Source organism: Plecotus auritus (genome assembly GCF_963455305.1).
Source record: "Plecotus auritus genome assembly, chromosome: 6".
NCBI lineage: Eukaryota > Metazoa > Chordata > Mammalia > Chiroptera > Vespertilionidae > Plecotus > Plecotus auritus.
Genome location: NC_137773.1, coordinates 109,087,229 through 109,099,020, shown reverse-complemented (window position 1 = coordinate 109,099,020; position 11,792 = coordinate 109,087,229).

Genomic DNA, 11,792 nt, shown 5'->3' with positions numbered 1-11,792 from the left:
TACCCTACAACTCTCGACAACCCCCCATTCTCCAGTGGCAGCCCCCTCCTCCTCCCAGTTTATCCATGCCGGCCCCTTCCTGAGGTGAGGGGCACAAGCCCACCTCAGGACCAAGCACTAGAGGAGCTCCCAGTTTACTAAGAGGTGAGGCCTAGAGGTGCTGACATCACAGAAACCCACCCCAGCAGCTGGAGGGCCGCTCAGGCTTCCTGGAGCCTCAGTAGTCACGCACTGCAGCCCATGGAGCATGCACTCCCCTTGCCCGCAGGGGGTTCAGTTCAGCAGGTAGTGCTCAGACCTGTGGGGCTCAGGCCTGTTGGCTACATGGGCAGCCCAGGGGTAGGACCAACAGCCCTACAACTAGGAACCAAGAAACATGCTTTATGTGACCAAAGTTGTTAGGGGCAGAAATAGAATATTGAGGACTAGCTAAGAAATAAAATAAGAATATTACCCCTGACTGTTACTGCTCTGATTAAAGAAAGCACATTCTAACCTGGTTGGGAGTTGTATGCCCCTGGACCTAGGAGTCAACCTTGCCCCAGGAGTCAATCTTGGAGTGTGGTCCACGCCCATTCAAGAACCAGCTTAATATTACAGATTAACAAACTCTCATTGCCCAAACAATGGAGTCCTGCCCCTGCTCCGTCCACCCCAGCCCACCTTGCCTACCTCCCCATGCCTGTGATTTCCTGCTTCCCCATGTAATCTTTGTCCTTTGACCCAATATAAGCAGCTGGCTTATCGTGGGGTGCAGAGCAGATTTTTGTGGATGACCTGCTGCTCTCCCATACTGCCGGCAATACTGGAATAAACACTCATATATATTCAACCCTGTCTCTGCTTAATTGGCTCAACTTGTGACAGGCAGACTGGACCCCTTGGTTGTCCCGTTACAAAGTGACCTGTTCACAAGGCCTGGAGGAAGGGGGCTTGGAAGGAGGTGGGTTGGGAAGAGTATGTCACTCTATGAATCCTCTCAGGTAGGGTCCTGTGAGTAGAAGCTGGGACCTGTTGAGTCAGTCATGTACTTTCAAAGTCATGGAGGGGTTTGTGGGAGCAGGTAACCTCAGGGATGGGAAACCCAGATACCCGCTCCCCACAGGTTGGGTGGATATGATCAGTCAGTTGTGGCTGGTCCTTCCCAGATTGTTCCAGAGCACAAACTAGCCCTGCAGCAAGGACAGTCCCCTCTCAGGCCCGTCAGCATTCCTCACTGGGAAAGTGACCCTCCGCCCACGCTGTGCAGACAGGGTCGGGGACAAGGGAGGGGCAGTACTGGGCAGAGGCTGAAGGGCCTACAGGTGCCCAGGGTGACTCAGCAGCCTTGCAACCCCTGCAAACTGGGCCAAGAGCCCCGCTTCCAGCTCCCAGGGCTCGTGTCCCTGGCTGAGTGGGTGGAGAGTATACAAGGAGCACAAGGAGAGCCCCGTGGTCTGGGGAACCCAGAGTTAAGGAAAGGCCCAAGGCGCGGCCCTGTCCAAAGATTTGACTGACGGAAACTGGTGGTTGCCAGCAGGACCCGCCTGGCTTTGGCAACCTGGGAAGGTGGGGTTTGCAGGAAGGGATGGAGAACTCAGGGAGAAACCGGATGGCAGGAAACTGGCCCCTGAGAAGCAGACCTGGAGACCCTCGCCCCTGGGGATCCCCATCTGTGGCCTTCCCAGCATGCCTGGCTGCGAGCCCAGGCTTCCCCCCTCCCCTTCCCCCTCCCCCACGTACAGGAGCCGTAAACAAGGCTGCGGCAGGGAAACCCCCTAGCAGGGCCCTCTCCGACAGCCTATGCCTGGTCAGGTGGCCAGGCCGGCAATGAGTCAGCATCCCATGACCAGCTGTCATTTCAGGGGGATCCCCAGTCCTGCTGCCACAATTCTTGATGGCATCTTACCAGACAGCCAGGCGGAGGGGTGAGGAGCAGCAGTGGGGAGGCCAGACTCAACTAGGCCCTGTCCTCACAAATTGAGTTCCCCTGCTGACATCTCTGTCCTTACCCTCCCCGGGCAGGGAGGTCCCTCAACCTCCGCGGTGCCCACTGGCCCCCTCCTCACCTTCCAGGGCATGACATTCAGGGGGCACTGGGGGGGGGGCATGAAGCTTGGTGCCTGAATCAGACCAACTATCCACCACCATCTTTGAATGGGATTGGAGTGGGACGACTGGAGCGTCCCTCCCAGGTGGTGCCCCTAGGGGTGCTAGTTGTTGTCTGACTGCCTTTGGGAGTATCAGCTTGGAGGGTGGGAATGTCAGGAAGGAGACTACAGCCAATGGCGGAGGTGAGAGTGGGGGGCCTGGAAGAGACGGAGGAGACTTTCAGGGGACGCTGGGGGCAGGAGGTCGTCGGGTTTGGTTTATTGCTGTCTGGTGCATGGTAACCACCTCCTCAGTTCCCACCTCCTTTCTTGCAAAAATAACCCCATCCCTGGATAATGGTTTTCTGAAAATCCATGTATTTTCTTTGGGTATGGAGCCACGCCTCGAGGTGGGTGCTGGGCCAGCTATAGACACGGCCACTCCCTCCCACCACCCCTTCCTCTCTGAAATCAATAAAAATGAAAAAGAAAGGGGTTCAAGTCATTGGGGAAATGAAATAAAGCCAGGAACAGACATGGAGGGAGAGTCGTGAGGTGTGAAACCACGCTGGCCTCCGGGACGGCTGGGGAGGTAGCGGAAGCGATCCTGAGCTTGGCTGCGGGCACTAGAGCTGGGGGCACCGAGGGGGCGCCCGCGGGTTGGCAACAGGTGGCAGATACAGGGCTCACCGACGCCATAGGGGGCAAGGGGCCGAGGCCCGGTGCGGGCCTGTTTAAACACGAATCAGAGAGCCTGCGCCCGAGGTCGCAGAAGCACTGAGCGCCGCGGCGCTAGGCGTTCTCGCGCTGAGCCCCAGCGCTGCTCCGGGCCTGGAAAAAGCCTGCAGCCGAGGGGGCGGGGGGGGGGGGGGGGCGGCTGGGCTCAGGCCACGGGGAAGCTGACCCCTGGAGGGGCCGCGGCTCGCCCGGGAGGAGGCGGCACCCGATCGCGTCCCCACCCCGCCGGAGCGGCGGCAACCTGCCCGGCCCTTCTCCCCCAGTGTGTCCTCGGACTCGCCGCGCGGTGCGGGGTGGGCAGGGGCTCTGGTTTCTCGCAGCGACTAGGGAGAGTCGGTTTGCCAGTCGGAAGTGGCCTGGTCCCCCAAGGCTGTTCATTAAGTGGGAAGTGGGCTCTGAGGAGAGTCACGACTGGGATCCGATGGTCCCGCCCCTTCCTGGGTCGATTCCTACCCGGGGCGGGCACTGCTGCGCCCCCCTCCCCCCAGGACCCGCCTAACTGCGGAAGGTTCTGGGGGGCGTAGGAGACCGTGTGGAGACCCCGGACGGAGCTAGGCGCCTAAGCCTGGCAGACTGGGTGACAGAAGCTCAAGGAGCAGAAGGGTGCAGAGAAGTCAGCCTGACACTTGGTCGTGGAGCTCCGGAGTTTGGGGTCACATGAGAGGGCGGCCGCTGGGGGTCTGCCCCCCAACCCCGCCACCACCACGAGGGCACCGATTTGGGAGATTGCTCCAAAATCCCTGCGAACGGCCAGTGCCTGGAGCCTGGACTCCCCTTCTCCCATTCGGCCTTCCATCCCAGACTCAGCTCCTTCACATCCCTGCGAACCCGCGGGCAGTGGGCACCCTCTTTGCTCAGCTTGTGTCCCCGCGCCTGGCACGTGGGAGCTGAGGTAGTCCGTGTTCCGGGAGCGGGGGTGGGGGTGGGGCTTGGGGACCATGCACATGTTGGACCTAGAGCGTTGCCCCTATCCTGTAATCCTGACACTCTGGGGCAGGCGGCCATGCTGGGTGGTTGGCTTCCAGCCACCTGACCATGAGACGGGGTGCAGCCTGGCTTTGCGCAAGTGACCAGGTGGAGGGAGGGTGTGGGGAGGCCCTGGTGGCTGAGGTTGGGTTCTCAGCACCCTGCTCTTCCTAGTGCCCAGGAGTATGGTCTGGCAGACCCTGAGCTGAGAAGAGAGGGCTGGAGGGCCCACAGGGCCTGGGTCTCCTGGAGGCCAGGCCCAAGTTGGCAGCATGGCCGCCACTGTAGCCTTGTTAAAAGCATGTGAGATGGGAAGCTGGCAGCTGAGAAGGGTACACCATGAGAGAGGGCTGTGGGGACCCACTCCCCACCCTCAGGCTCTGCGGTTCCCCTAGACAAAAGTTCTGGAGGAAAGGCGTTAAAGCCTTGCTCGCTCCTACTCCCAGATTTGCTGTGCATTCTCCATGCCCATTGCTCTGCTCAATATCCATTGCTTTTCTGGTTGGGAATTTTCCTTTGGGGATTCATTTCTCCCCTACCGTGGGTAGGCACACGGCACAGGGTTGGCCAACCAGACCTGTAGCCCCAAGTCAGGAAGGCACATATAACACAAGCTGGTGGGTAAAATGCCCACAGGGCCCCCCCGCATCGCCCCCCCCTCCCAGTCCACTTGTGAGCTGCACCTACGTTGAGCAGATCAAGGCCCAATCTTAGCATCTGAGCTTCTAGGTCCCCACAGGCCTGATGCTGGATCATGAGACAACTTAAATCTGTTGTTTGGTTTTGGTCCTGGTCAGTTGAATCCAAGACTATGAACCACCATCTCCCCACACCAGAGGCCAGCCCCACGTTCCCATGGTAATTATGATCACCAAAATGCAGGCCAGAAACACGAGGGTCAGTTGTGACCATGCCCTCAAACCACAGCAGTTGATTGATTGCACTTCCCTATAGTAAGAGCAGTGCTTCTCTTATGCCAGGACCATTCTGAATGTTCTATATGTACTAACTCACCTGCTCTGTTGAGGTGAGACCATGTGATTAGTTCTGGCCAAGGACCTGAGACAGAAGAGCTATGTATCCCTCAGAGGCCAGAGCTGGAGTTATTCGGTTGCCAGTGCTGGGGTTTTTAGGGCTCTTTCCCTTTGCCAGGGAAGCCTTCTATGTTTGGGTGCTTATCCCATAGCCTGGGCCGGAACTACCATGAGCAGAGCACCCAGCGGAGCCTTGATAGATACACAGCTTTGAGAAATATACCTTTATTAAATCACAGAAATTTGGGGTTATTACAGTGCATAATCAAGCCTATTCTAACATAATTCTCTCCCATTTTACACCCCACCCCCCAGGAAATGGACTCAGAAAGGATTAAGTCACACAGTGGTGGAGCCAGAATCATGAACCCAGGCAGGCAGTCTTTCTAGTCCATGCTCTTGACCTCAATGATATACAATCTCCTAAAGAGTGTCCTGAACCCATCTTCTTCTTTTCATCTCTAACCCCCACCCCCCATTCCAGACCATCTCTCTCTGTGGAGAGATGCCTATGTGGAGGCAGAAAGACTTTTTCTCTACTCTCTTAGGTTCAGTACTTGGGGCCTATGAATTAAACTGACACAGGACAGCCCTAACCGGTTTGGCTCAGTGGATAGAGCGTCGGCTTGTGGACTGAAGGGTCCCGGGTTCGATTCCGGTCAAGGGCATGTACCTTGGTTGCAGGCACATCCCCAGTAGGTGTGCAGGAGGCAGCTGATCGATGTTTCTCTCCCATCGATGTTTCTAACTCTCTATCCCTCTCCCTTCCTCTCTGTAAAAAAATCAATAAACTATATTTAAAAAAAAACCCTATAAACTGACACAGGACAGATTAATAAGAACAAAAACAGACTTTTACTCAAGTACTAGGCAGTTAGAATTTGGGGGCTTATATAGCAACTTAATAGGGGAAGCAGGGGGAAGGAAGGGGAGAAGGGTACTTATAGGAGAAACAAATGACTTTCAGGGAAGATAAATGGGCCCTTAGGAGAATAGATGGGAGGTGTGATTGATAGTTTTGCCATACTGTCTGGGTTTGCTACTAAGTGTACCAGTTAATAATGCGGATTTTTTTTTCAATAGATGGAGTTACACATATGTTGATATATATGCGATTTGATATGTGTGCTATTTTGTTGTATTGACAACAAGCTTCAAAACTTCATATGTCAAATTTGCTGAAGGTGTTAACATCATAGATATTTTTACACTTAAAAATGTCGAATTTTGTGCCAAAAAAAAGAGCATTTGCGGGAAGTTATAATTCATTACTTTATTTTGAAGAAAAGTGCTGCTCAAAGTTATCGTATACTGCAGGAAGCTTATGGTGAACATGCTCCATCTCAAGATACTTGTGAATGCTGGTTTAAATGCTTTAAAAGTAATGATATCGATGTGAAAGACAAAGAACATCCAGGTCAACTGAAAAAGTTTGGAGACCAACCATTACAAGCATTATTGGATGAAGATGCATGTCAAACTCAAAAACAACTTGCAGAAAGATTCAACGTTGCTCAGCAAACAATTTCCGATCGTTTACAAGCAATGGGAAAGATTTTAAAGGAAGGAAAATGGGTGCCACATCAACTGAACGAAAGACAAATGGAAAACCAAAAAGTCATCAGTAAAATGTTGCTTCAACGCACAAAAGTCTTTTTTGCATCGAATTGTGACTGGTGATGAAAAGTGGATTTATTATGAGAATCCCAAACGCACAAAATCATGGGTTGATCCAGGTCAACCATCAACATCAACTACAAAGCCAAATTGCTTCGGAAAGAAGACAATGCTCTGCATTTGGTGGGATCAGGAAGGTGTGGTGTACTATGAGCTTCTAAAACCAGGTGAAACCGTTAATACTGATCGCTACCGACAACAGATAATCAATTTGAACCATGCTTTGATCGTAAAACGACCAGAATGTTCCAGAAGACACGGCAAAGTACTTTTGCTTCATGATGACGCACCATCACACACTTCAAAACCAGTTAAAGACACGTTAAAAGATCTTGCCTGGGAAGTTAGTAACCCACCTGCTGTATTCACCAGACCTTGCTCCTTCAGATTACCACTTGTTCTGATCGATGGCACAGGCACTCTCTGAGCAGCACTTCAAAACATACGAAGAAGTGGAACATTGGGTCTCTGAATGGTTTGCCTCAAAACAAAAGTTCTATTGGGACGGTATCCACAAATTACCTGAAAGATGGGGAAATGTGTAGCTAGCGATGAACATTACTTTGAATAAAGCACTTTTGATGTTTCTCTTGAAATTATCGTGTTTTCTCTGATTACAAAATCTGCATTATTAACTGGTACACCCACAGTAGGTGATAATGAAAGGAATTTTAGAGACAGGACAGGCAGTTTTAGGAAAAAGGGGGGTGGTCCATGGGAGAAGAATGCACAGGTGAGGGCTTGGAGCCACCAGAATGCTTATCTTACTTTTACAGAGGATAGAGAAATGCCACAGGATAAGGGGGGAGGAAGACCTACATTCACAGAGGATAGAGGAATGTTACAAGACATGAGGAGATAGACAGGAGGGCACCAGGTGGGCTTTGACCTTTGAAACTGATACTCTGCAGAAGAATGACCAATTAGGAAAGCTCAGGGCTCATAAATTAAGAAAGGGTCCAATTAGAAAGGGTCAGGAAGAGACAAAGAGCTGCAGCCTTTATAAACCCAGAGACAAAGAGTCTCAGAGGATTAGATTTTTTTCCCATTTTAGAGAAAGCAGGCTTTTCCCAAAGACCACTCCCTAGGGAGAGTTTGTACATGCTTGCAATAAACTTTCACATTTTTATTTAAAATTGCAATTTTTTTATTTTCTTTATTGATTAAGGTAATACATACATGTCCTTATCCCCCCCCCCCCATAAAATTGTGAATTTATTATTCAAACTTCGTAGGACAAGAACCCACTGGAAGAGTCCAGGCCCATCTCCACGTATCAATAAGATAAATCTTTCCCTGGTTGCTCACAAGGAAGGGATTTAGGACAACTGAGTTCTGCTGGGAGGCTCTGCTTTTAGGCAGGTAAGAGACTTCAGGAAAAAGCCTAGTCGCAAATGCCTTCAGCTCAAAATAATTTTCATGCCACAGCTGTGTATTCTAGACCAGCGGATTGGCGACCACTGTTCTAGACTCCTTCCCCTGCTTCCTCTTACTCGCTCCAGTCCCTTCTCTATGCTTGACCAATTAATCATTTAAAAATGCAAATCTGACTGTCTCAGCCCCAGGGCAGCCCCCTTCCTCTCCCTGCTTTGGAGGGTCCCCATAGCTCCAAGGGTAAAAACCCAAATACGTGATCAGGTGTACCAGGTCCTGGTGCTCTGCCCTACCCTGTCTGCCTCTGGTGCCCGCTCTGAGCATTACCCTGGCTGGCCTGGGGGTTCCTTCAACAGAGTCATTTGCACATGCTGAACCACTTGGCCACCTTTTTGAGGCAACTCCTCCTCCCCGCTGGGTCAATTTGCTTAACCTCATTTTCTCAGGGAGGCCCTCTGTCCTTCAGGCACGGTCAAGCCCCCCAGGTTTAGCTTTCTGAACCCCATGGACCTTTGTTATGAATGAACCATGAGAGGCATTCAAGGAAAGAAAGGCCAGCAAAGGGATGAGGTGAGACTTAGGCAGGACTTCTAAACTCACTGTGCCAGAGACACCTTAGCATCTAGAGAAGATGAAGGACCCCTGCTTAAAACCATGTTTTGAGCCCAGCCAGCGTGGCTCAGTGGTTGAGTGCTGACCTATGAACCAGGAGGTCAGGGCACACGCCTGGGTTGTGGGCTTGATATCCAGTGTGGGGCTTGTAGGAGGCAGCCAATCAATGATTCTCCCTCATCACTGATGTTTTTATCTCTCTTCCTCTCCCTCCTCTCTGAATAAAAATATATTTTAAAAAACCCCACAAAATCATGTTTTGAAATGCATAAAATAAAGTATACTGCATTACAAAAGGACTGCTAATATTGAAATGCAAATGTCCTATATAATAAAAGCCTAATATGCTAAGTGTCTGGTCGGTCTGTTCAACCAATCAAAGCGTAATATGCTAATGATATGCTAAGGGTGCTCAACTGCTCACTATGATATGCACTGACCATCAGGGGGCAGACAGTTGACTGGTTAACCAGTCACTATGACGTGCACTGACCACTGGGGGGCAGACGCTCCGACTGGTAGGTTAGCTTGCTGCTGGGGTCCGGCTGATCGGGACTGAGCGAGTTGGGCCAGACACGCCCTGGAGCCCTCCCGCGGCCCCTTTCTGGCTGGCCAACCTCCTGCGTCTCTCCCGGCCCCGATCGTGCACCAGTGGGGTCCCTTGGCCTGGCCTGGGCCCTCTTGCAATCCGGGACCCCTTGGGGGACGTCGGAGAGCCAGTTTCAGCCCCATCCCGCAGGTCAGGCCGAGGGACCCCACTGGTGCATGAATTCGTGCACTGGGCCTCTAGTCAAAATATAAAAAGTTATGACATTATAAGATACAGAGGTAGAACTAATAAGTACCAGAACCAGCAGGTAGCAGTGGGTATGTGACTGCTATTTTGAGGGGTGTGCAGCACCTGCAGTGGGTATGAAAACCCCTGTGATTTTTGTTAGGGGCAAAACACATACTGGGACTAGCTATGGTTATGGGAAATATCAATCACACTCTGTTAACCATGATTGTCTTGTTCTGGTTAAAGAAAGAACATTCTAACCTGGCTGGGAGTTGTATGCCCCCAGGACCTGGAAGTCAACCTTGGAATGGGGTCTATTCTCAATCAAGAACTGCCTATTATCATGGAAAGATTAACAACCTTTTTGCCCAAACAATGGAGTCCCACATTGCCTCCTTCCCCATGCTTGTAATCTCTACTTCCCCACGTAGTCTTTGTCTTACCCTATATAAGCAGCTGGCTTATGGGGTGGGGGGAGGCTAGAGAGCAGATTTTGTGGGAGACCTGCTGCTCTCCCATACTGCTGGCATTATTGGAAAAAACGCTCTTATATGACTCAACCCTGTCTCTGCTTATTGGCTCAAGTAGTGACAGGCAGCCCAGACCCATTGGTTGTCTGGTTTCAATTTCTGTGTGACAGCCACAAGTATTGTGAATTCTGCTGGACTTTGCTGCCTTCATTCACAACACAAGGAAATACCAAATTTCAGTTAAAGGTTAGTGAAAATAAAGTTGGATTTTTTTTTTCTCATCTCAGCTCCTGCAGCTCCCCAACTCTGGACCCTTGGGCCACAGGTTAAGAAGCCCGGTGAAGGATGGAAGGAGAGGCCACCTCCCTGGGCTGTCCCAGAAAGTCTCCAGAAGGCAGTGTGGGCTGAAGGCAGACATGGAATCCCAACACAAAAGGGCACTTGCACTCTGGGGGAAGCAAGAACAAAGGAGGAAGGGCCACTGCTGGGTCTGGAGAGAAAACAGGACTTTCTATGCCCCTTTGGCTCCACCCTCCCTCCTGGGTCAGGGTGCCCCATCCTGGCGGCCAGGCGGATGACAGGCAGAGTTCACCTGCTTAGAAGTGCCCGAGGGAATTGGGTTGCAGGTAGGCCCTGAGGAATTCATTACAGCAAGGGCACAGAGAGCTGTGGAAAACTGGCCAGGAGCCAGACAGTGGCTGAGGATAAAGTTGGGAGTGCAGAGGCTCCAGGGAGGGCGGCTCTGGGACAGCAGGGCAGTGAATGCATGCAGCGAGCCTTCGCTCACTGTGGTGTCACTTGTGCAGGCCCTAGGGGACATAGCCTCTTGCCATGACCACCCCCTCTCCAGCCCCCTTCCAGAGGGAGCACTGGTGTTTCCTTCGGGATGTCCCTTCTCAGTTAGGGTACAATCCTGGCAGGACAGTCAGGCCTGGTGCCCAGTCATTCTCAGCCAAGCGGTGGGTGTGTGGCCCAGAGAACCCCCTCCTGGGATTCTGATGGGGTAGGGGAGGAAGCAGCCTGGCTTGGAAGGGTCTGGAAAGACTGCCCTCACTCTCCACTGCCTGGACCCTATGGTTGCCTAAACTCAGCCATCAGTTTTGGTGTGTGGCCCCTTTTAGTCTCCTCACCCCAGCCCCTCTCCCATTCCCCATCACTCCAGACCTCACACTTCCCAAAGGCAATCACCACCCTTCTCCCCACCCTGGCCCTAGACAGTCCCATTTCTGACTGAGGCCCTGCATCTCAGGCTTCAGGGCAGAATTCCACCCTCTCCGGAGCCATTCCCATCTCTGCTCCTCCCCCAAAGGCAGAGTGTAGTGGGGAGGGGACTCAGGGGAGCTTCTCAAACTTCAGTTACTGACAGGCCATCTCCTTAATTTTTACTGGTTTAGTTTCCTTAAATCAACTCATTTTAAACTTCAGCACATATTTAGGGGGAAAAATTAAACCCTTTGTATCACAGCCCAAATGAAAAACCATGATCCCTTGCCACAAATAGAAGATACCTGTGAAAACAGGAACGCAAAGCAAGACAGTTTCCACCAGAAGGCTCCTAGCAAGTTGAGAGCGCAGGACCTCTTTTTCAACACTGGAAACAGGCCTGCAGGAAAGCTGAGGCCAGTCCTTTAATCAGGCCCAGGATCAAGCCTCCCGCAGCCGCTGGCCTGCCTCACCTGCTCTCCGCAGAAATCTCTCTGCAGAGGCAAGTGCCCAGGCCCTGCCCTCTCCCAGCTCCCACCTTGCCCCAGGTGTAGGCCTGGGCTGAAAGAGGAAAACAAATGCCCAGCATCTCCCAGTCTGCACCCATGCCCGAAAGGCCCCCACGGTCCTTGCAGCCAATGCCAGGAACCAGGACTATTAGGAATGGTGCTAAGGTTCCCAATGCCGGCCCAGAGCCCGTGTTGGACTAATCCCCTTATGGGTCGTCCCCTTCCTGGTTCCACAGAGGGCTGGCTGAGGACAGCCTGGATGGTACAAGAATAAAGGTGGAAGCCCCTGCAGTAAAGGGATAGAAGGCGCTGGGCCGTGAGTCGCATCACTCTTAAGGTTGTGCCCGCCTCCAGCCCACCCG